This window comes from Bufo bufo, chromosome 6 (genome assembly GCF_905171765.1).
Source record: "Bufo bufo chromosome 6, aBufBuf1.1, whole genome shotgun sequence".
Taxonomy (NCBI): Eukaryota; Metazoa; Chordata; class Amphibia; order Anura; family Bufonidae; genus Bufo; species Bufo bufo.
The window spans coordinates 392015186-392040625 of record NC_053394.1 but is presented as its reverse complement, the minus strand read 5'-3'; the positions used below and the strand labels follow the sequence as shown (position 1 = coordinate 392040625).

The window sequence follows — 25440 nt, the reverse complement described above, 5'->3', positions numbered from 1 at the left end:
TCCGCTGAAGTGATATTAGCAAATTTCAATGGCTGCTGGGATGTGTCCTGTTTGAGGTTTTCGATGTCGCGTTTGACCGCGAGACCAAAAGCCTCAATAGCAGGATGATCTATGACTGGAGTGAAGTCACTTTTGAGGAATAACCCCAAATTTTTCAGGTTCAATTCACTGGTGCCTACATTCTCAGCCAAAGGTCTAGCATCCTGGTGCGCAAAAAATACCTTCAATTTAATATTGCGTAAGAATCTCTGCAGATCCATTTCTAAATCGAACCATTTTGTAGTATTTACAGGACAGAATGATAGACCTTTGTTTAGCACAGATAATTGTACAGTACTCAATTGTGTCGAAGAAATATTTACCACTGTATCATGTCCTATATCTTGCGTCTTAGAGTCCTGCCCTGTTGGGGCTGCACATTTTTCCCTTTTCTTCTGTTTGTGTTGTCTCCTCCCCCCTCTGCGAGTCCTGTTGACTCGGGGGTTGCCCCTAAAAAAGAAACAGGGGGCATAGTGTCCAGTTGTGAATCTGTAGCATTATCCCGAGAAGAGTGTCCCTGTGATTTCTTATTCCTGGAAGGGGAAATAGGGCCATATTTCTCCCCTGGCATCCTGCGATTTCTCCTTTGGTCTCCTTGCCAGTTGTAGATGAAGCCTGTGGCATAATCATTCAAATCTCGCATCCATTTGCCACGTTTTTTACTTTGCAGATCCGCCTTAAATTTATCAAAATGTTGTACACTATTAGACATATAGGAGTCAAAGTCCTCTGTGGATAATACATTTTTCAATTTCACTATCAGTTCATCAAGGGTTCCCTGTACTGTCATTTTTTCTTTTTGCAAAAATTCAACGTTGAGTAAAATAATATCAAACGCATATTTGTTCGAAATCTGAACAAATCTGGAACAAAAATCAGCATTATTTGAAAATAAATCTGGCCTTAGATGCGAACGCATCCCTCTTGGGATCCTGTGTGCAAGGTGATATTCACTTAACGTTATAAGATGCAAATCCAGGCTAATAAGACGCTTATTTTCATTTTCATATTTCTTTTTAAGATCAGTGGCAGAAAATGTGGACAAAAAGGAAATGTCTCTCACCGACTCCTGCAGTATCCTCTCTCCATCTTCAGGCGTGTAGGAAAATACATCAGGGTGTATACCTCCATTGATGTGATCCATGTTTTAGGTGCTTTGCTTCTTTGGGTCCAAATTTAGAAAAGAAAAGAAAAGAAGCAGCACTCCAGATGAAATATAAACGGGTGCAAAAAAGTCCTCCTTATAAGACCTGTGACCAAGGTCCAAATTGTAGACACAAAGCAAAAAACGAAGGCAGCACTCCAATTAGTGAAGAAAGTGGAAGGTTTATTCACCCAACCAGCAGCAACGTTTCAGCTCTCTCTATGGAGCCTTTGTCCAGCTGAGTAACATGTGCATAGTGACATACATAAGTAGTGACAGTGATTGACATAATTACAAATCAATTCAAATTGTCATAAGCACAAATATAATGAATATACAAAATACAGTCATATAAGGGATATAATTCATCCATGCGACTAGTGTACATATAATAGCGAATACGTGCATACATAGAATTACACGGTATAATTCATATTGTGTACAATATACCCCACTCTTGCATAATTGATAATTATTACAGCAGTGAAAAAGGTGTGTGAATAAAAAAGTTGATTAAAAACCTTTGAATGGATCGGAGCAGGCTGAAGCAACATGGTGGAAACTGCTGGCGTCCGGACGCCAGCAGTTTCCACCATGTTGCTTCAGCCTGCTCCGATCCATTCAAAGGTTTTTAATCAACTTTTTTATTCACACACCTTTTTCACTGCTGTAATAATTATCAATTATGCAAGAGTGGGGTATATTGTACACAATATGAATTATACCATGTAATTCTATGTATGCACGTATTCGCTATTATATGTACACTAGTCGCATGGATGAATTATATCCCTTATATGACTGTATTTTGTATATTCATTATATTTGTGCTTATGACAATTTGAATTGATTTGTAATTATGTCAATCACTGTCACTACTTATGTATGTCACTATGCACATGTTACTCAGCTGGACAAAGGCTCCATAGAGAGAGCTGAAACGTTGCTGCTGGTTGGGTGAATAAACCTTCCACTTTCTTCACTAATTGGAGTGCTGCCTTCGTTTTTTGCTTTGTGTCTACAATTTGGACCTTGGTCACAGGTCTTATAAGGAGGACTTTTTTGCACCCGTTTATATTTCATCTGGAGTGCTGCTTCTTTTCTTTTCTTTTCTAAATTTGGACCCAAAGAAGCCAAGCACCTAAAACATGGATCACATCAATGGAGGTATACACCCTGATGTATTTTCCTACACGCCTGAAGATGGAGAGAGGATACTGCAGGAGTCGGTGAGAGACATTTCCTTTTTGTCCACATTTTCTGCCACTGATCTTAAAAAGAAATATGAAAATGAAAATAAGCGTCTTATTAGCCTGGATTTGCATCTTATAACGTTAAGTGAATATCACCTTGCACACAGGATCCCAAGAGGGATGCGTTCGCATCTAAGGCCAGATTTATTTTCAAATAATGCTGATTTTTGTTCCAGATTTGTTCAGATTTCGAACAAATATGCGTTTGATATTATTTTACTCAACGTTGAATTTTTGCAAAAAGAAAAAATGACAGTACAGGGAACCCTTGATGAACTGATAGTGAAATTGAAAAATGTATTATCCACAGAGGACTTTGACTCCTATATGTCTAATAGTGTACAACATTTTGATAAATTTAAGGCGGATCTGCAAAGTAAAAAACGTGGCAAATGGATGCGAGATTTGAATGATTATGCCACAGGCTTCATCTACAACTGGCAAGGAGACCAAAGGAGAAATCGCAGGATGCCAGGGGAGAAATATGGCCCTATTTCCCCTTCCAGGAATAAGAAATCACAGGGACACTCTTCTCGGGATAATGCTACAGATTCACAACTGGACACTATGCCCCCTGTTTCTTTTTTAGGGGCAACCCCCGAGTCAACAGGACTCGCAGAGGGGGGAGGAGACAACACAAACAGAAGAAAAGGGAAAAATGTGCAGCCCCAACAGGGCAGGACTCTAAGACACAAGATATAGGACATGATACAGTGGTAAATATTTCTTCGACACAATTGAGTACTGTACAATTATCTGTGCTAAACAAAGGTCTATCATTCTGTCCTGTAAATACTACAAAATGGTTCGATTTAGAAATGGATCTGCAGAGATTCTTACGCAATATTAAATTGAAGGTATTTTTTGCGCACCAGGATGCTAGACCTTTGGCTGAGAATGTAGGCACCAGTGAATTGAACCTGAAAAATTTGGGGTTATTCCTCAAAAGTGACTTCACTCCAGTCATAGATCATCCTGCTATTGAGGCTTTTGGTCTCGCGGTCAAACGCGACATCGAAAACCTCAAACAGGACACATCCCAGCAGCCATTGAAATTTGCTAATATCACTTCAGCGGAAATTTCAGCACTTAGAGATCTGGCTTCGGACCGCAGCCTCACCATCAAGTCTGCTGACAAAGGTGGTGGGGTTGTGGTCATGGACACCGGATCCTATGTGGCTGAAATTAGGGAGCAATTGGCTGATACTAAGGTTTATGAGAGGATCTATAATGATCCGAAGTTTGTGCTACTGAGAGAGCTTAAGGATCTTCTGATTGGAGCACAAGCAAAAGGTGTAATTGATGACAATATTTTTTCATTTCTGTACTGTGACAAGCCGACTACGCCCATTTTATATACTTTACCGAAAATACACAAGTCTCTGACTCCACCCCCGGGACGTCCTATCGTCTCGGGTATGGACTCATTGTTTTGTAAAGTAGCTATCTTTCTTGACAAAATCTTGCGTCCTTATGCAGTAGCATCACGTTCCCATATTAGAGATACCAATGACTTCTTAACCAAGATTGCAGATCTGACTATACCTAGGGGGGCACTATTGGCTTCATTCGATGTGGTAAGCCTTTATACCTCTATAGAACACGAGTTAGGCATACGAGTCATTGAACAGATTCTAGAAAGGACACAATACAGTAGTGACTGTCAACAGTTCTTGAGCTCCCTACTCAGGTTCATCCTGACCAGGAATTATTTCCTATTCCAGGATGATTTTTTCCTCCAATTGCGTGGGACCGCGATGGGGTCCAACGTGGCGCCGACTTATGCAAATCTGTACATGTCCCATCTTGAGGAATCGGTCGTCTATGTGTGCCACCACTTCAGCCATGTGCTGGGGTGGTGGCGATACATCGACGACATTTTCCTGATTTGGGTCGGCGCCGCGGAGGACCTCATCGCCTTCCACGTCTTTCTTAACACCATTGACCCCAGTGTCAAATTTACACTTTCCCATTCTGAGTCCACAATACAATTTTTAGATACTCAGGTTAGCATCCAAGATGACAAGCTAGTAACTGACCTATATGTAAAGCCAACAGATAAAAACACCCTGTTGCGCTATGAGAGCCATCATCCCAAACCTATGCTAAGGTCACTTCCTTTTAGTCAACTTCTTCGAGTGAAGAAAATTGTACAAGATCCAGAACAAGTCGATACTAGACTAAAAGAGATGGGCCAGAAATTCCAGACACGTGGATACCCTAAAAAGCTTATTCAAGAACACATCAATAGGGTTAAACCCCTTACTAAAGAGACTATTAAGGTGGGACTGGGTGATCTTAAACAATCCCAGCCTCGGATTCCTTTTGTGTCTGAGTACAACATCAATAGCACGACCATTGCGGCCATTATTAGAAAACACTGGCGGATTTTAGCTAGTAACTTTGAACAGGTTGAGGAATTTAAGGCCCCACCTCTTTGCTCTTATCGACGTTGTCGTAATTTGGGCGATAGATTGGTTAAATCAGACATCGGCACATCTAGAGAGACATGTGAGTCCTATTTTGGGTCCACCAGGAAGGGCTGTTATCCATGCTACAACTGTATTAACTGTAAGTTAATGCTGAAAGGTGATACATTTCTCCATCCAATTTCAGGACAGAATGTAAAAATCAGACAGTACTTAACATGCGATTCGTCGTATGTCATCTACTTGCTGATTTGTCCTTGTAATCTTTTATATATTGGGGAGACCACTTGGGACGTTAAAACTCGTCTCAACCAACATCGCTATTCCATCCGAAAACAAAAAATGGACCTCCCAGTGTCAAAGCATTTTGCCGATGCTAAACACACACAAAATGATCTGAGATTTAGAATCTTGGAACAAATAACTCCGTCCAGACGAGGAGGCGATCGTATTAAATTACTAAAAAAACGTGAATTGTATTGGATCTACACTTTAGGCACCCTGAAACCCAAGGGTTTAAATGTGGAATTCAGGGTTATCTAACTGCTGACTGTGCATATATTTTTTCTCTTCTGATTACGTGTATGGAAAATAACATGTGCTATTTATCTAATTGGTTTTCTCCTTATTTTTGCTGTTTTATACAGGATATTACTATGACTTCATACTATGAATGGATACCTATGGCGAAGACTGGCGGAACTGTGTTGGCGATCCTCATGTATATTTTTGCACTAACTTGTGTTGCTGAATATTATAGTGACTGTCCCCGTCCGTCTTGTGTGGCTCTAGCCCCTGTTACCGGGACTGGGGTCACATTACACGGACGGTTGGATAGTCTTGTTTTCATTTTTGTGCTTATATTTTTACTTTGACAAGTTTACCGATGCATTGAATCCTTGCGCTCTTACAGTCTGTTGTGATTGATTCTTAATTTGGATTGGTCGCTACATGACAGTTATGAGCGCTTTGGAGTGGATGTGCCGATATATCTGAATGACGGGGTGGAGTTGGTATGACAGCCACGCCCCCCTGTCGAGACGGATGTCCTGACGGTGACTGGCATTGAACCGCCGGCCCCCGTTTTATGGATCGGCTTCTCTGCTGAACATTGCGGTATATGTCTATATACATTAATGCTATGTTAAGCTGGATGGGCGATAATGCTGCGTTGCGCATGCGCCCTAACAGGTTGTTCCCATAGTGGCCATCTTGGTTATGGTCGGTAATGATATTCAGCCTCAGTACAAGTCTCGCGATAACAGACAGTGCGACGCATGCGCCGTTGCTGCTTCCGGACGCCAGCAGTTTCCACCATGTTGCTTCAGCCTGCTCCGATCCATTCAAAGGTTTTTAATCAACTTTTTTATTCACACACCTTTTTCACTGCTGTAATAATTATCAATTATGCAAGAGTGGGGTATATTGTACACAATATGAATTATACCATGTAATTCTATGTATGCACGTATTCGCTATTATATGTACACTAGTCGCATGGATGAATTATATCCCTTATATGACTGTATTTTGTATATTCATTATATTTGTGCTTATGACAATTTGAATTGATTTGTAATTATGTCAATCACTGTCACTACTTATGTATGTCACTATGCACATGTTACTCAGCTGGACAAAGGCTCCATAGAGAGAGCTGAAACGTTGCTGCTGGTTGGGTGAATAAACCTTCCACTTTCTTCACTAATTGGAGTGCTGCCTTCGTTTTTTGCTTTGTGTCTACAATTTGGACCTTGGTCACAGGTCTTATAAGGAGGACTTTTTTGCACCCGTTTATATTTCATCTGGAGTGCTGCTTCTTTTCTTTTCTTTTCTATATATATATATGTGCTGTGCCCCTGTCAAAGACAAATATTATTCCATCTTGAAGTAAATACAACCTTGTTGATGGTTGCGGGGTAAATAGGACAAGGTGAAGGCAAACCTGAAAGGGAGATGAGGGGACCTGGTGAAGCAATAAGGAAAGTCCAGCTTTTTGCTGTTTAGGGTTTGGGAGAATACCTCACTTTGCCTGTTCACCTGTTCATTCCTCCATACATATATAATGTGAACATTCTGTAGTACACATTTTTGTCCACTAGATGGCCGCAAACCAGATGTATGAGCCATGTGTGCATTCTTTTGTTTAAGATCAATAGGGGAGGGGGAAAATAGGGATTACATTGCAGTTTTCAAATCTACCTATGAGCTCAGAGTTGAAGTTGCTGAAACCACTCCTATCAGGTTAAGGAGCCAATAATCTCTACACCCATTTTGTGATATCATGTCTGCTATATATGTGAATGTATTTTCAAATAAACAGGGTCTTGCTCAGGAAGATGAGGAAGTGCTTTCCCATGAAACCACCTAGTGTGTCTGGTCTCATTATGAAAGCAGTATAGCACGTGCATACTTATACTTGTAATCGATTTGGCACCCCACAAAGAAGAAAGAAATCGGATGAATTGCGTTGACACCATTCATTGGCTGTAATACACTTCAGCCAGCTTGGATCTCACGGAAGGCAGCCACGATGCCTAAGGAAGGCCGCCCGATCAGAGCGCCATACATATACGGTGCTGTGCGTTAAGTCACATCCGATTGCACCGGACATGTACGGCACAGGTCGTTAAGGGGTTAAATGTCTGGTTTTGCTATGTTATTATGTCTGAAAACCTGTTTTTCTCTGGCTGGAAAAACTGCTGTGTTATTGTCTTTGAGTATCGTTGAAGCTCTAATGCAAGTCTATGAGAGACGGGAGTTGTAACTTTGTATTTGATATGGTGAGTTTCTCCACTCCACCGCTCCCACTAGAAGGTTCTAGTTAGTCTAGAAATGGTATATAAGGACAGCAATTAGAGCCCCTAGTGTTCTGCAGTTAGGGAACAGTGCTTGGAGGGAGATACTCTGCCAGACTGCATGAGTGACCAGAAGAAGACGCTGAGACGGGATACTCCTGCCACAGCCCTGGGTCTCCAGCCTTTAGCCAGGGTACCAGCGTTCTGGGAGAAAGAGAGATGGACAGCTAGCTCAGGTCTTTCCTCAGCAAACCCTCAAATCCTTCTGTCAGGAAGGAGATTGGAGAAGACAGCCCTATGCCTTGCCTGTATTTTTTTTGCACCTGAATTTCTCCAGTAAAGAAGCACACTGGTTTACTGCAGACCCTGACTCTATGGACTTAATTCCCATTGGGGTGCATCTTACCATCCCTTCTGGAGAGCAGCAACACATGGCGACACTTCAACAGAGTCTGGGGGACCCAGAGTTGCCAGGTATCAGACCCCTCAATCTCATCCAATCTAATAGTTGTGGCCTATCCTGGTAATAGGCCATCAAGAAAACCCCTTTAATGACATACACATTTATTTAGAGAATGTGGTGGTTTAATGGACCAATCTTAACCCCTTAGGGACCGGGCTCATTTTCACCTTAAGGACCAGGCCATTTTTTTGGAAATCTGACCAGTGTCACTTTAAGTGCTAATAACTTTAAAACGCTTTGACTTATCCAGGCCATTCTGAGATAGTTTTTTCGTCACATATTGTACTTCATGACACTGGTAAAATGAAGTCAAAAAAATTATTTTTTTTGCACCAAAAAATACCTAATTTACCAAAAATTTTGAAAAATTTGCAAATTTCAAAGTTTCAGTTTCTCTACTTCTGTAATACATAGTAATACCCCAAAAAATTGTGATGACTTTACATTCCCCATATGTCTACTTCATGTTTGAATTATTTTGGGAATGATATTTTATTTTTTGCGGATGTTATAAGGCTTAGAAGTTTAGAAGCAAATCTTGAAATTTTTCAGAAATTTACAAAAACTCAATTTTTAGGGACCAGTTCAGGTCTGAAGTTGATTTGCGAGGCTTACATAATAGAAACCACCCAAAAATGACCCCATCTAAGAAACTACACCCCTCAAGGTATTCAAAACTGATTTTGCATACATTGTTAACCCTTTAGGTGTTGCACAAGAGTTATTGGCAAATGAGGAAATTTGAGAATTTCATTTTTTTTGTCTAATTTTTCATTTTAACCCATTTTTTCCACTAACAAAGCAAGGGTTAACAGCCAAACAAGATTGTATCTTTATTGCCCTGACTCTGCCGTTTACAGAAACACCCAATATGTGGCCGTAAACTACTGTACGGCCACACAGCGGGGCGTAGAGTGAAATGTGCGCCGTATGGTTTTTGGAAGGCTGATTTTTATGGACTGGTTTATTTACACCATGTCCCATTTGAAGCCCCCTGATGCACCCCTAGAGGAGAAACTCCCTAAAAGTGACCCCATCTAAGAAACTACACCCCTCAAGGTATTCAAACCTGATTTTACATACGTCGTTAACCCTTTAGGTGTTGCACAAGAGTTTTTGGCAAATGGGGATGAAATTTGAGAATTTCTTTTTTTTGCCTAATTTTCAATTTTAACCCATTTTTTCCACTAACAAAGCAAGGGTTAACAGCCAAACAAGACTGTATCTTTATTGCCCTGACTCTGCTGTTTACAGAAACACCCCATATGTGGCCGTAAACTACGGTACAGCCACACAGCGGGGCGTAGAGTGAAAGGTGCGCCGTATGGTTTTTGGAGGGCTGATTTTGCTGGACTGTTTTTTTGACACCATGTCCCATTTGAAGCCCCCCTGATGCACCCCTAGAGTAGAAACTCCATAAAAGTGACCCAATCTAAGAAACTAGACCCCTCAAGGTATTCAAAACAGATTTTACAAACTTTGTTAACCCTTTAGGTGTTGCACAAGATTTAATGGAAAATAGAGACACAATTTCAAAATTTCTCATTTTTGGCAGATTTTCCATTTTAATATTTTTTTTCCAGTTACAAAGCAAGGGTTAACAGCCAAACAAAACTCATTATTTATGGCCCTGATTCTGTAGTTTACAGAAACACCCCATATGTGGTCGTAAACCGCTGTACGGGCACACGGCAGGGCGCAGAAGGAAAGGAATGCCATACGGTTTTTGGAAGGCAGGTTTTGCTGGACTGTTTTTTTTTAGACCATGTCCCATTTGAAGCCCCCCTGATGCACCCCTAGAGTAGAAACTCCAAAAAAGTGACTCCATTTTAGAAACTAAGGGATAGGGTGGCAGTTTTGTTGGTACTAGTTTAGGGTACATATGATTTTTAGTTGCTCTATATTACACTTTTTGTGCGGCAAGGTAACAAGAAATAGCTTTTTTGGCACGTTTTTTTTTTTTGTTATTTACAACATTCATCTGACAGGTTAGATCATGTGATATTTTTATAGAGCCGGTCGATACGGACGCGGCGATACCTAATATATATACTTTTTTTTTATTTATGTAAGTTTTACACAATGATTTCATTTTTGAAACAAAAAAAAAAACATGTTTTAGTGTCTCCATAGTCTAAGAGCCATAGTTTTTTCAGTTTTTGGGCGATTATCTTGAGTAGGGTCTCATTTTTTGCGGGATGAGATGACGGTTTGATTGGTACTATTTTGGCATACATGCGACTTTTTTGATCACTTTTATTACCTTATTTGGGAAGTAAGGTGGGCAAAATTTCAATTTTCTCATAGTTTTTATTTTTTTGGCGTTCACCATGCGGGGAAAGTAACATGACCGTTTTATAGATCAGGACGTTACGGACGCGGCGATACCCAATACGTGTAGTGTATTTTATTTTTATTTTTTTTACTTTCACTTTTTTTTAAACTTTTTTTTGACCCAGACCCACTTGGTTCTTGAAGATCCAGTGGGTCTGATGTCTGTATAATACAGTACAGTACAATATATATTGCACTGTACTGTATTTTACTTACACTGAACAGATCTGTGCTTTTAACATAGATCTGTTCAGCACCATGGACAGCAGGACGCCTGAGCAGGTGTCCTGTTGCCTTGGGAACCCTCCCCGTCTGCCACAACTTCGCAGGGTAAGCACAGGGCTGAGGGGGGCTGTCGGGGGGCTCTCTCCCTCTCCATCGGGGGCTGCAAAGGCACAGCAGCCTCCCGATGGAGAGGGAGGGAGCTCCCTGACCGATGACAGTTAACTTTTTCCATACAGCGGTCCGTACGGACCGCGGTATGGAAAGGGTTAAACGGCTGACATCTGCACAGATGTCAGCCGTTTATACCAGGGTGCCAGCAATGTGCTGGCACCCTGGTATAACCACTAGAAGCCAACGATCGTTCATGGGGAGGCGGGCGGGCGGTGCGGCAGGCGGGATCGCTGTGCCTTTGCAGCCCCCCGATGGAGAGGGAGAGAGCCCCCCGACAGCCCCCCTCAGCCCTGTGCTTACCCTTCCCCGTCTGCGAAGTTGTGGCAGACGGGGAGGGTTCCCATGGCAACAGGACGCCTGCTCAGGCGCCCCCACCGCCTGCGACACCCCCCCCGCTGGCATCAAATCGTGCAGGGGGGGGTGGAAAATATTGATTTTAGGCACTCTAAAGTTTCTGATCAGAAACTGCAAAAAGTGCAGCAAACCGCAGGTCTGAATTGACCTGCGGTTTGCTGCGATCGCCGACACGGGGGGTCACATGACCCCCCCTGGCGTTGTGACAGGATGCCGGCTGAATGATTTCAGCCGGCATCCTGTTCAGATTAACCCCTGGGGCGCCGGAATGCCTATTTAAAGTTAGGACGTACCGGTACGTCCTATGTCCTTAAGGGGTTAAAGAGGTTGTCAGAGCTGAACAGACATATCCCCTTCTTCATCCAGGCAGCCCCTCTGAGGGAAGCATTCGAGATTTATCATACATGACAAGGGCTTTTTCTGCAGATCCGGTGATGTTACAGGGTTTCTGCTAGGCGAAGGGTTCTGCCTAGCAGCTTTGCAGGTGACATCACTGGCACTAATGGGCAGGCTTTAGCACTGCCCTAGCCTGTAAAACAAGCGAGAAGCCTCCGCCTAGCAGTGTAAAAATGTAAATAAAAAACATGAAATGCTCCGATGCTCATCTGAGAGGGGCTGCCTGGGTGAAAAAGGGGATATGCTCGGATTCAGCTCTGACCCCGGACAACCCCTTTAATTTTTATTTGTTGTGCCGCCTACCTAATTTTTGCCTAATTTAGGTACCTGTTGAGAAAGGCTTGTACGCCGAAACGCGTCCTGGTTATAGGACACTTTCTGGAAATGAAATAAAAGAAACCTATTTGCAAAGACACAGCTGCTGGGATTTGTTGTTCCATCATACCTAATTTTTGCAACTTTTTTTTACATGACGCATGGGGCTTTTTTCTTAATATGTTTTTCAGAGATTTATTTTCTTTTTAATTCAAACTCAAGCTCCTTATTCTTTATATATGCAGATTGACACCAAAATAAATGGTTAAAATAGGTTCCCTGTTTTGGTCATATTGACAGTTTTTTTTGTTTCATGTGAAAAAAGAAACTATGCAGATGTTTTTTTCTATTTTATTCTCACTTGTATTTTATTATACATTTTGATACTTTAAAATATATTTTGGCCTATGGGACATTTACACATCACTGTATCTGGGGCATCCAAATGTGACGAGTGAAGCTTCTGCACCATAACGGCCCCTGCCTGGCAAGGTAGAAACCACTATGTGCACAAAACAAGCAATTACCTACAGAATATATTAAAGGGGTATTCCCATCTTAACAATCAAATTTCACATTGTCCCTTATGTAAAGTTGCTGAAAAATGCAAATACCCTTAGTTTTCTTTTTTGCACCTTTTCCTTATTTTCCTCCGTTGTTCCCTGGCTTGTTTATAATTGGTTTCCATGGGATACGGCCACCTGTGCCATCCTGCAGTGATGGCCGGGCTTGCGCATTAGTGATAAACCTGGCTAGATTCTCAGGAGCGGTCCTGGTATGATCATGCGCAGTAGCTCCCGGCCACCTCTCTGCCTCTACTTCAAGGGTTTCTGTCAGCAGTAAAATGGTTATTAACCTGGCTGACATTAGTGATGTACTAATGTCAGCTGAATATAACTATATTAGTGCCATCTCACTGCGTGGGTCTGTTATTGAGAAAAAAATAACTTTTATAATATGCAAATGAGCTTCTAGGAGAGGGGGGGGGGGGCGTTGCTCCTGCTCCTAGAGGCTTCGTTCTCCCACCTCTGGCCACGCCCTGCTACACTTGATTAACAGGGCAAGGCAGCGTTGGTCTCCTCCTGCCAGCCCTATCTGCCGTGGAAATCTCGCGCCTGCGCCGTCCCGTTTAGTATTCGGCACAGGCGCAGTGAGTGAAGCTGTCAGCCGGCAAGTGTCCTTCACTCACTGCGCCTGCTGACAGAAACCCTTGAAGTAGGACGGCTCTGGGACGTGTTCAGGAGCAGTTTTTGAGCTCTGCTTGGCAGTTAGGTAAAGGGAATAAGAAGAGTGGAGCCCTCGTCAGGGCTGTCAGTGTGCTCTGATGTTATCACACTGTTATCTGTATGTACAGAAAGGAAGCGGATACAAGGAGCGGCTATAGCCGGGGACGGGAGCCTTTGTCATCCAGCTCTCTGCACTGGAGTTCTACTTCAGTGCTCACCAGGCAGCTGACATACTAGTGATATACACTCACCTAAAGAATTATTAGGAACACCATACTAATACGGTGTTGGACCCCCTTTTGCCTTCAGAACTGCCTTAATTATACGTGGCATTGATTCAACAAGGTGCTGATAGCATTCTTTAGAAATGTTGGCCCATATTGATAGGATAGCATCTTGCAGTTGATGGAGATTTGAGGGATGCACATCCAGGGCACGAAGCTCCCGTCCCACCACAATCCCAAAGATGCTCTATTGGGTTGAGATCTGGTGACTGTGGGGGCCATTTTAGTACAGTGAACTCATTGTCATGTTCAAGAAACCAATTTGAAATGATTTGAGCTTTGTGACATGGTGCATTATCCTGCTGGAAGTACAGTAGCCATCAGAGGATGGATACATGTTCTCATTCTGTTTACGCCAAATTCGGACTCTACCATTTGAATGTCTCAACAGAAATCGAGACTCATCAGACCAGGCAACATTTTTCCAGTCTTCAACAGTCCAATTTTGGTGAGCTCGTGCAAATTGTAGCCTCTTTTTCCTATTTGTAGTGGAGATGAGTGGTACCCGGTGGGGTCTTCTGCTGTTGTAGCCCATCCGCCTCAAGGTTGTGCGTGTTGTGGCTTCACAAATGCTTTGCTGCATACCTCGGTTGTAACGAGTGGTTATTTCAGTCAACGTTGCTCTTCTATCAGCTTGAATCAGTCGGCCCATTCTCCTCTGACCTCTAGCATCCACAAGGCATTTTTGCCCACAGGACTGCCCCATACTGGATGTTTTTCCCTTTTCACACCATTCTTTGTAAACCCTAGAAATGGTTGTGCGTGAAAATCCCAGTAACTGAGCAGATTGTGAAATACTCAGACCGGCCCGTCTGGCACCAACAACCATGCCACGCTCAAAATTGCTTAAATCACCTTTCTTTCCAGGAACACATATCCAGAGCTCTGCATATCATCATGTGATAACATAGCTCCCCCCACATAACAAGCACAGTAGGGGAAGCAGGAGCAGAAAGGCAGCTGAAGATAATGCTAAAGTGGGTGATGGGAATACCCCTTTAAGGGGCAGCATCCAAAACCATCCATGAGAACAGTAAAGGATCACTACCCCCCCCCCCCTTTCACCTGCCTCCGAGGTATTGTCATTACTTCTAGAAGTATTGTCAGGTGTAAGACATCCGATTAAAAACCCAGATAAAACTGTAACTGCGTCCATGGAACAGCTTGAATATTAGAGATGCTCCAAATAAAACAAATCATCTCCGTATCACCATATAATAATAGGAATGGGAATAGTCATAGGAAACAAAATAATCAAAAATTCAATTAATCTAATATAAATATTTTATATCAAGTCTTCAATTATAAAAACTTAAACAAAAAAATAAAATAACCAAGGATTCCCCCACTGTGTAAATTCATGTGAGATGAGTGAACCACATGACTTCTACAAATACAGGGGTGGCGGGGACCCCACTTGTTGGATTTATCTACAGGTACATTTTGGTCAGGGTGTGCAGATTAAGATGATATTCCTTTAGGAGGACGAGTAATGGTTTCTATGTAATGAGGCAATCCTCACCTGGGTCACTTGTTGGGAGAACTTGCACATCACTGATGAAGCCCAGTAAGAGCTGACGGTTTCTTGACAAGCTCATATTTGACATTTTTAATTTTACAAATACTTATAAAAGGTAGAACAGACCGGGGCTGGAATAGGTAGATAGTTATCTTTTTATATCAGGCCCTATAGGTTTTTTTATTTTTATTTCCTCTCACCAAACATTTTTGTTTAGAGGGGATATATATATATATATATATATATATATATATATATATATATATATATATATATATATATACACAGTATAAACTTTCACTTTTAACTGGATCTGTCCTATGATGACCGGTATTCATTCAATACAGTAGACAATACGTGTTTGGGGAGCTCTCACAGTGGTCACAATCATCACTCCAAGCCCTTGGCCACCTCTGGTTACTCAAAGCAAGAATCTGTTTTATCTCCCTGTAAGGTCCCTTTCACATGAGTGAGTTTTCCTCGCGGGTGCGATGTGTGACGTGAAAGCATAGCACCCGCACTGAATCCTGACTCAATCATTTCATTGAGTCTGTGTACATGAGCGTTTTTTTCACGCATCAGTTCTGCGTTGCGTGAAAAACGCAGCATGTTCTATAGTCTGTGTTTTTCACACAGCCCTGGCCCCATAGAAGTGAATGGGGCTTCAGTGAAAAACGCATGGCATACACAAGCAAGTGCAGATGCAATGCATTTTTCAATGATTGTTGCTAGGAAATGTTGTTTGTAAATCCTCAGTTTTTATCACGCGTGTGAAAAACGCATCAAAACGCATTGCACCCGCGCAGAGAAAAAACTGAACGTAATCGCAGACAAAACTGACTGAACTTGCTTGCAAAATGGTGCGAGTTTCCCTGAATGCACCCTGAACGCATCCGGATCTAATCCATCACGCTCGTGTGAAAGAGGCCTAAAAAGGAGTATCTGATAGAATAAAGCCAGTTAGCGACACTGACTACCATAAAAACCAATAAGGGAGGTCACTAAAGGGCTAAGCATGGAGATGGCTTCTCTCTGTGAATTTTCTGATGTGTAACAAAAACTGATTTCCAATTAAAACATTTTCCACATTCTGAGCATGAAAATGGCTTCTCCCCGGTGTGAACTCTCTGATGTGCAACAAGAACTGATTTCTGCTTAAAACATTTTCCACATTCTGAGCATGAAAATGGCTTCTCCCCGGTGTGAACTCTCTGATGTCTAATAAGATCTGATTTCTGCTTAAAACATTTTCCACATTCTGAACATGAATATGGTTTGTCTCCTGTGTGAATTCTCTGATGTACAACAAGATCTGATTTATGGTGGAAACATTTCCCACATTCTGAACATGAAAATGGCTTCTCCCCGGTGTGAACTCTCTGATGTCTAATAAGAGCTGAATTATAATTAAAACGTTCACTGCATTCTGAACATGGATATGGCTTCTCTCCTGTGTGATTTCTCTGATGTATAACAAGAGCTAATTTATGATAAAAACATTTCCCACATTCTGAACATGAAAATGTCTTCTCTCCTGTGTGAATTCTCTGATGTACAACAAGATGTGAATTCTTGTTAAAACATTTTCCACATTCTGAACATGAAAATGGCTTCTCCCCTGTGTGAATTCTCTGATGTATAACAAGAGCTGATTTATCTCTAAAATATTTCCCACATTCTGAACATGAAACTAGCTTCTCCCCTGTGTGAATTCTCTCATGTCTAACAATATCCGATTTAAATCTAAAACATTTTCCACATTCTGAACATGAAAATGGCTTCTCCCCTGTGTGAATTCTCTGATGTATAACAAGAGCTGATTTATCTCTAAAACATTTCCCACATTCTGAGCATGAAAAAGAATTCTCTCCTGTGTGAGTTCTCTCATGTCTAACAATATCCGATTTAAATCTAAAACATTTACCACATTCTGAACATGAAAATGGCTTCTCTCCTGTATTATTTCTCTGATGTATAACAAGACCTTGTTTATGCTTAAAACATTTACCACATTGTGAGCATGAAAAAGACTTCTCCGCTGTGTGATTTCTCTGATGTCTCACTAATCCTGAATTATATCTAAAAAATCTTCCACATTCTAAACATGAAAAAGTCTTCCCTCTTACGTGAGCTGTTTGATGTTTAACACCTTTTCTGTGACTTTTATTCTGTGTTACAGTCTGTGAAGAATCAGAAGATTGGACCTGTTTAAAAGGACCAAATAATACATTTTTGCTGTGATTGGATGAAGATATATCTTGCATACTGGCATGCTCTTCATATATATCTTGTATGATACCACGATCATCTACTTCAAAATCTGAAGATACCAGATGTTTCTCTAAGTTCCTGGTACAGTCATCTGCCAAAAACAAAAGACATTTTATTATTGATCAATAATATACCAAAATAGTCTATTGAAATTTGATTACATTTCAGTATAAAAAAAAATCCACAGAAAGGTATGGCACAAAATACAAGAATTAAGTGACTAAAACAGTGGTGGCCAAAAAGATCACGATCTAATAATTGACCAAGGGGCATAACTAGGCCAGGTTGGCCCCCACCTTGAGTAACTTCCCTGCAACCTACACCCAATCAGTCATTTTAAATACATATAAATTAGAGGTGGGGCGTCGAATCCACGAATCCCTTTGAATCTTGCTGGATTCGAAGGATTCGTGGACTCGAATCCCGACCTCATTTACAAAATTCGAATCCGACGAATCCTCATCTGTATCGCTGTCCTCAGGACAGCAGGAGAGGGAGATGAGTCTCTGCTGGGACTCGAACCCACGACGTTCTGTATCAGAGGCAAGTCATTTACCCACACAGCTATAAGAGCTGCATAGCTACTGACTGAAAAAATATGAGACTTTTACTGTAGACTCTGTTAGCTGTTATAGCCAGCGTACATCTATACACATGACAGCTGCCCCAACACACCCAGCTGCTATACCTCTATATGACAGCTGCCCCAGCACACTCAGCTCTGCTATATCTGTATATGACAGCTGCCCCAGCACACTCAGCTCTACTATATCTCTATATATGACAGCTGCCCTAGCACACTCAGCTCTGCTATATATATATATGACAGCTGCCCCAGCACACTCAGCACTGCTACATCTATACACATGACAGCTGCCCCTGCACACTCAGCTCTGCTATATCTATATATCTGTAAGTATTACTATACAGTAGATATATAGAGATATAGCAGAGCTGAGTGTGCTGGGGAGGCTGTCATATATAAAGATATAGCAGAGCTGAGTGTGCTGGGGCAGCTGTCATGTGTATAGATGTAGCAGCGCTGGGTGTGCTGGGGCAGCTATCATATATAGCAGAGCTGAGTGTGCTGGGGCAGCTGTCATGTGTATGGATGTACACTGGCTATCAAAGCTATGACAGAGTCTACCGTAGAAGTCTCATATTTTTTCAGGCAGTGGCTATGCAGCTCTTATAGCTGTGTGGTTAAGTGCCTTGCCTCTAATGCAGAAGGTTGCAGGTTCGAGTCCCAGCAGAAATTTTTCTGAACTACACAAGCACTGACTCCATATATGGACATACAGCGCGGGACACAGGCCGGAAGAGGCCTGCATCGCATCACTGACATGAAGGTAAGTATAAAAGTGTTTGTTTTTTTAAATACCCGACTGTTACTGCCACATGGGGGGAGCGGGAGGCACTTGATACTGGCACATTGGGAGGGGGGGGGAGATGGCACTATGATACTGGCACATGGGGTGGGGGGGAGGAGAGAGACACTTGATACTGGCACATTGGGAGGGGGTGAGATGGCACTATGATACTGGTACATTGGGGGAGAGATGGCACTATGATACTGGCACATTGGGGGGGAGATGCCACTATGATACTGGCACATGGGGAGGTGGGTGGGAAGGAGAGAGGCACTTGATACTGGCACATGGGAGGGGGGAGATGGCACTGATACTGGCACATGGGGGGAAGGAGAGAGGCACTTGATACTGGCACATGGGGGGCATCTATAGGGACACTTACTGGCACATTATTGGGGGGAATTATGGGGGTCCCTTTTTACTGGCACATTATTGGGGGACACTATGGGGGCATCTACTGAGGCCACAAAGAAGGGGTATTTTATATGGGGGGGCTCTGTGTGGTACTAGTATTATCAGGGGTTTATCTGTTTCTGCAGTATTGTATTGGGGAGCACAGCGGCACAGTATTGTGGTAGGATGATTTGTTCAAAAGATGCGAGAATGATGGAAAAGTAGTAAACTAAGACTTTTCTTTTGTCAAACTGCAGAGGTGATAAATGGCTGAAAACTGGTGATCTGGTCTGAAGGTCTGAAAGGAGAAGATGAGGAAGGAGAACATCTACGTCAAAGAGACGTCACTGGATGTAAGAGGTATGTGCCCTGTATTACCCTGTATTTCCAATTTTTTTCGAATCCAAATACTTTGTTAAAAAAGTAAGGACTCTTTATTTTTTATATTAAAAGAATATTAAGTTTGGATCACTTTGTTTCTTACACCGTTCACACAATTCTTATGTACAGGATTCGTAGGATTCGAGATTCGAGAGATTCGAGAAACTTTTCAGATTCTAAAAAAATTGGATTCGTTCCACCTCTAATATAAATAAAACATTTCCTAACGCTGGACAAGAGGCGCTGAATGCCCCCCTTAGTTCCCCACACCATAGTTATCTCCCCTAGGAGTCCCTTTAACGGTATAATTCCCGTTTAGTGCCCTCAGGAGAATGCCCCCTTGATGTCTCCAAACAGTAGTTATGCCCCCTTAGTGCCCCCCTTACAATACTGCTTTCCCTTAGGCTACTTTCACACTCACGTTTTGTGCGGATCCGTCATGGATCTGCACAGACGGATCCGTTCAGATAGTACAACCGTCTGCATTCGTTCAGAACGGATCCGTTTGTATTATCTTTAACATAGCCATAGCGTCTTGAACCCCATCGAAAGTCAATGGAGGACGGATCCATTTTCTATTGTGCCAGATTGTGGCAATGAAAACTGATCCGTCCCCATTGACTTACATTGTGTGCAAGGACGGATCAGTTTGGCTCAGGTTCATCAGACGAACAAGCAGCGTTTTGGTGTCCGTCTCCAAAGCGGAATAGAGACGGAGCGGAGGCAAACTGATGCATTCTGAGCGGATCCTTTTCTATTCAGAACGCATTAGAATGCAAACTGATCCGGTTTGGACCGCTTGTGAGAGCCTGAATGGATCTCACAAACGGAAACCCAAAATGCCAATGTGAAAGTAGACTCAGTGTCACGACTGTGATTGATCCAGACAGGTCTGGGAGGAGAAGGTCGCAGCGACTTGCTACTCGCGATAGCTTGTGAGTTTGCTCCGTGGTTCAGGGTATGTCATCCGGGTTTTGCCTTGTGAACCTTTTTGTCCTGACTGGGAGTTTGTAGGCATCCTTCTCAGGTGAGTCCTGTCTGCCACTCCCAGCTACTATATTAGTTTCAGTTTCACTTGCAGTCATTGCCAGATATAGTCCTTACTTCCAGTGCTATTCTGACCTTTGAAGGAGATCGTTTGACGGTGTTGCTGTGGAGCTCTTGTCCGGCGTGGACTGTCGTGTTTGGGATCGCCTTCTCCCCTCTCGTGACTGGATAAGTCTATCTCTGCTATAGATTGTTTGTTTGTTGCTGTCTTCCCCTGTTGTTCTCCTAGACGTGAGTGATGGTGACTAGTGCTACCATCGGCCTTTCCCCAGTCTAGTCTTGTTAGGGTGACTGAGGGTTTAGGCATCCTGCTCGCCGCACGGGTTCACACCCTGTCTAGGGTATCAGGGCAGACAGGTGCCAGCTTAGGGTTAGTCAGGGGTGGCCATTCTACTTCCCATCCGTAGATAAGGGTCCCCCTTCTCCTCCGTCTGGTGCGACACGACTGCTGCTGGGATAGCGGTCGTGACAGTATATCTGGCCTTTTAAAAAAAAAAAAAAGTGACATTTCTTTTTTTTTTTTGCTTGCTGTTTTGCTTGGTATTTTTCTGTTCCACTATGGATCCAGTTACGGTTTTGGCGAAACAATTACAGGGGTTATCCCTTGAAGTGGCAGGATTAAAAGCAACAGTGCTGCAGCAGCAGCAGCAATCCTTGGGTTCCACCGTTGCTACGGGAACCAAGGTACTCCTGAGCCAAAAGTGGCTTTACCTGATAGGTTCTCAGGAGGGAGAGACCAATTTGTAACGTTCAGAGAAGCTTGCAAATTGTTCTTCAGGTTACGCCCTAGATCCTCCGGCGGTGAGGAACAACGGGTGGGCATTGTAATTTCTCTCCTGCAAGGAGATCCGCAGGCATGGGCTTTCTCCCTACCATCAGACTCTCCGGCCTTACGATCAGTGGAGGAGTTTTTTGAAGCCCTGGGTCTCGTATATGATGACCCGGACAGGGTCTCACTGGCTGAGTCTAAGCTACGTAGACTTCGGCAAGAGAACCGGTCTGCTGAACTATATTGTTCCGAATTCCGTAGGTGGGCTATTGATACATTATGGAACGACTCCGCCCTTAGGAGTCAGTTCTGCCAGGGGTTATCTGAAAAATTAAAAGACGCGCTGGCGGTATACGAGGTCCCTGGGTCTCTTGAGGCTGCTATGTCTCTGTCCATAAGAATCGACAGACGACTCAGGGAGAGAATAGTAAATTTTACGGAGGCCTCTATAGTGCAGGGATCGGTTTGTTATGATCCAGTCGAACCAATGCAAATAGGGGGCGCCACTAGACGGGGGAATCCTCCTAAGCTCCGCCGTAGGTCAGAGGTTTGTTTTCGTTGTGGGGGGAGGGGTCATTTTGCAAAGGTTTGTCCCTCAGAACCCAAGAGACCACAAACAAAGGAGCCGCCGGAAAACTAGAGTCCCCAGATTGTGCGGAGGATAACAGTCTGGGCGTATTCGTTTCCTCCATATGCATGTCTCAGTTTTTGTTGTCTGCTACCGTTGAGGCGGGCAATAAGACTGAGATCTGTTCCGTCTTTTTGGACAGTGGGGCGGGGGTCAACTTGGTGGATTCACGGTTTGCTCAGGCTCTGGGTTTTACTCCGGAACCGGTATGCAGAACTATTCCTGTTTTTGCCATCGACTTCTCCCCTCTTACTCAGAGAGAGTTAACTCAGATCATCCATAATATCCATCTGCAGGTAGGGGACCTCCATAAAGAGCATATCTCTTGTTATGTCCTGGACGGTCTTCCGGCTCCTATAGTATTGGGGCTTCCCTGGCTGGTGACTCACAATCCAGTGGTGGATTGGCAGGCCGGGGAGATTGTGGAGTGGAGTGAACATTGCAAGGACAACTGCTTGAGTAGTAGGTGCTCTACACTCTCTGTAACATCTTTACCTGCCTTTCTGTCAGATTTTATGGATGTGTTCTCTGAGAAGGGTTGTCAGGGGTTACCACCTCATCGTCCATATGATTGCCCGATTAATCTATTACTTGGGGCAAAACTACCTAAAACCCGGTTATACAATCTTTCCGGCCCGGAGAGGAAGGCTATGCAAGATTATATTTCGGAGAGTTTGGCTAAGGGACACATCAGACCCTCTTCTTCACCCGTGGCTGCAGGGTTCTTTTTCGTTAAAAAGAAAGATGGGGGCCTGCGTCCTTGCCTGGATTTCCGGGAATTAAACCGGATAACTATCCGAGATCCCTATCCTCTTCCTCTCATTCCCGACCTCTTTAAATCAGGTTGCTGGTGCTAAATGGTTCTCCAAAATGGATCTCAGAGGAGCCTATAACCTGGTTCGCATCAAAGAGGGGGATGAGTGGAAAACGGCTTTTAATACTCCGGAAGGGCATTATGAAAATCTGGTCATGCCATTTGGTCTTACTAATGCGCCTGCGGTGTTCCAACATTTTGTCAACGATATTTTTAGTCACCTTATCGGGAGATTTGTTGTGATATATCTTGATGACATCCTGGTCTATTCCCCGGATCTGGATACACATAAGATCCATGTGAGACAAGTGCTGCAGATATTAAGGGCCAACAAATTGTTTGCTAAATTAGAGAAATGTGTGTTCGCCGTACAAGAACTGCCATTTCTGGGGTATGCGTTGTCAGATTCAGGTTTCCGCATGGATCCAGAGAAAGTCCGGGCGATTATGGACTGGGATCTGCCTGAGAACCTGAAGGCATTGCAACGCTTCCTGGGGTTTGCCAATTTTTATAGAAAGTTTATAAAGAACTATTCCTTGGTGGTCACATGCAGCCAAAACTGCCTTTACATCTCTGAAGGAGAGATTCACCTCGGCCCCTATTCTCGTACAGCCAGATGTCTCGCTTCCTTTTATTGTAGAGGTTGACGCATCAGAGGTGGGGGTGGGAGCGGTACTATCTCAGGGCCCGTCCCCTGGTTAATGGCGTCAGTGTGCTTTTTTTTCGAAGAAATTGTCTACTGCAGAAAGGAACTATGATATTGGCAACAGGGAACTTTTGGCTATTAAGCTGGCCTTTGAGGAGTGGCGTCATTTTTTGGAGGGGGCGGTTCATCCTGTCACGGTGATTACTGATCACAAAAACTTATTATATCTGGAGTCTGCTAAACGTCTCACCCCTAGACAGGCTTGGTGGTCGTTATTTTTTACTAGGTTTAATTTTGTAATAACCTATCGCCCGGGGGCAAAAAATACTAAGGCGGATGCATTGTCCCGAAGTTTTCCTGGAGGGGGTGATGTTGATGTACCAGAGCCCATTTTGCAAAAGGGGGTTGTGGTCTCTGCATTACACTCAGGTTTGGAGGGGAGGGTGTTGGAAGCTCAGGGGGACGCCCCGGCCTCCTGCCCCTCGGGTAAACTGTTTGTGCAAGAAAATTTACGTCTGGAGATACTAAAAAGAACACCATAACTCCACACTGGCAGGACACCCAGGTAGTAGGGCAACCTCTGAGTTAGTGTCTCGTCGGTTCTGGTGGCCTAAGTGGCGCCAGGAGGTGTTGAATTTTGTGTCTGCATGTGCTACCTGTGCTCGTTCTAAGGTAGATCATACTCGTCCGGCAGGGTGTCTTTTACCTCTGGCCACCCCCAACAGGCCTTGGACGCACCCATCAATGGATTTCATTACGGATCTACCAGTATCAGCGGGGAAGACTGTTATTCTTGTAGTTGTTGACAGATTCAGTAAAATGGTGCACTTTATTGCTCTTGCCGCATTGCCTAATGCTAACACACTGGCTCAGGTTTTTATTGACCACATCGTGAAGCTTCACGGGGTCCCTTCCGATATTGTTTCGGATCGTGGTACCCAATTTGTTTCTAAATTTTGGAAAGCTTTTTGTTCTCGTTTAGGGGTTCATCTGTCGTTTTCTTCATCTTTCCATCCACAGTCCAACGGTCAGACTGAACGTACCAATCAAAACCTAGAGACATATTTGAGAGGCTTTGTTTCCGAAAATCAGGAGGAATGGTCATCTTATTTACCGTTAGCCGAGTTTGCCATTAATAATCGTCGTCAAGAATCCACCGATAAGTCACCATTTTTTGGTGCGTATGGTTTCCATCCTCAGTTTTGTACGTTTAGTGAGGGGGGGCCGTCTGGGATTCCCGAGGAGGAACGATTTGCGTCTTCACTTTCTTCAGTGTGGCAGAGTGTGCAAGAAAGTTTGAAGAGAATTGGTGGTAGATACAAACGTGTGGCTGATAGGAAGCGCTCTGAAGGTCCGGACCTTGGGGTGAATGACTTGATGTGGTTGTCTACCAGAAATATCAAGTTGAAGGTTCCCTCGTGGAAATTAGGTCCGAGATTTATTGGTCCTTATAGGGTAATTAAGATCATTAACCCGATGGCTTTTCGTCTGGAGCTACCTCAGACTCTAAGGATCCATAATGTCTTCCACAGATCTCTGCTTAAAAGATATGCAGAACCTCCTGAACCATTGCCACTACCGCCTCCACCGGTGGTTGTTGATGGCAGTCTTGAGTTTCAGGTAGAAAAGATTGTTGATTCACGATATGTTCGCCGCTCTCTTAAGTACCTGGTGCACTGGAGAGGTTATGGTTCCGAAGAGAGAATGTGGGTTCCAGCATCAGAGATAAAAGGGGACAGACTCATTCAGGCTTTTCATAGCTCCCATCCGGAGAGGCCTGGTCTTGAGGGTCCGGGGGCCCCTCGTAGAAAGGGGGGTACTGTCACGACTGTGACTGATCCAGACAGGTCTGGGAGGAGAAGGTCGCAGTGACTTGCTACTCGCGATAGCTTGTGAGTTTGCTCCGTGGTTCAGGGTATGTCATCCGGGTTTTGCCTTGTGAACCTTTTTGTCCTGACTGGGAGTTTGTAGGCATCCTTCTCAGGTGAGTCCTGTCTGCCACTCCCAGCTACTATATTAGTTTCAGTTTCACTTGCAGTCATTGCCAGATATAATCCTTACTTCCAGTGCTATTCCGACCTTTGAAGGAGATCATTTGACGGTGTTGCTGTGGAGCTCTTGTCCGTCGTGGACTGTCGTGTTTGGGATCGCCTTCTCTGCTCGTGACTGGA

General features: G+C 43.5%; 1 protein-coding gene and 1 pseudogene across 1 annotated transcript in view; one reads left to right on the top strand and one right to left on the bottom strand.

The window, feature by feature from the left end:
• Positions 1-25440, top strand: part of LOC121003516 (zinc finger protein 208-like) — a 2651670-nt gene that overhangs the window by 1770747 nt on the left and 855483 nt on the right. The gene's annotated exons all lie outside the window — the stretch shown is intronic.
• LOC121004241 overlaps positions 15952-25440 on the bottom strand; it is a 159906-nt pseudogene continuing 150417 nt past the window's right edge.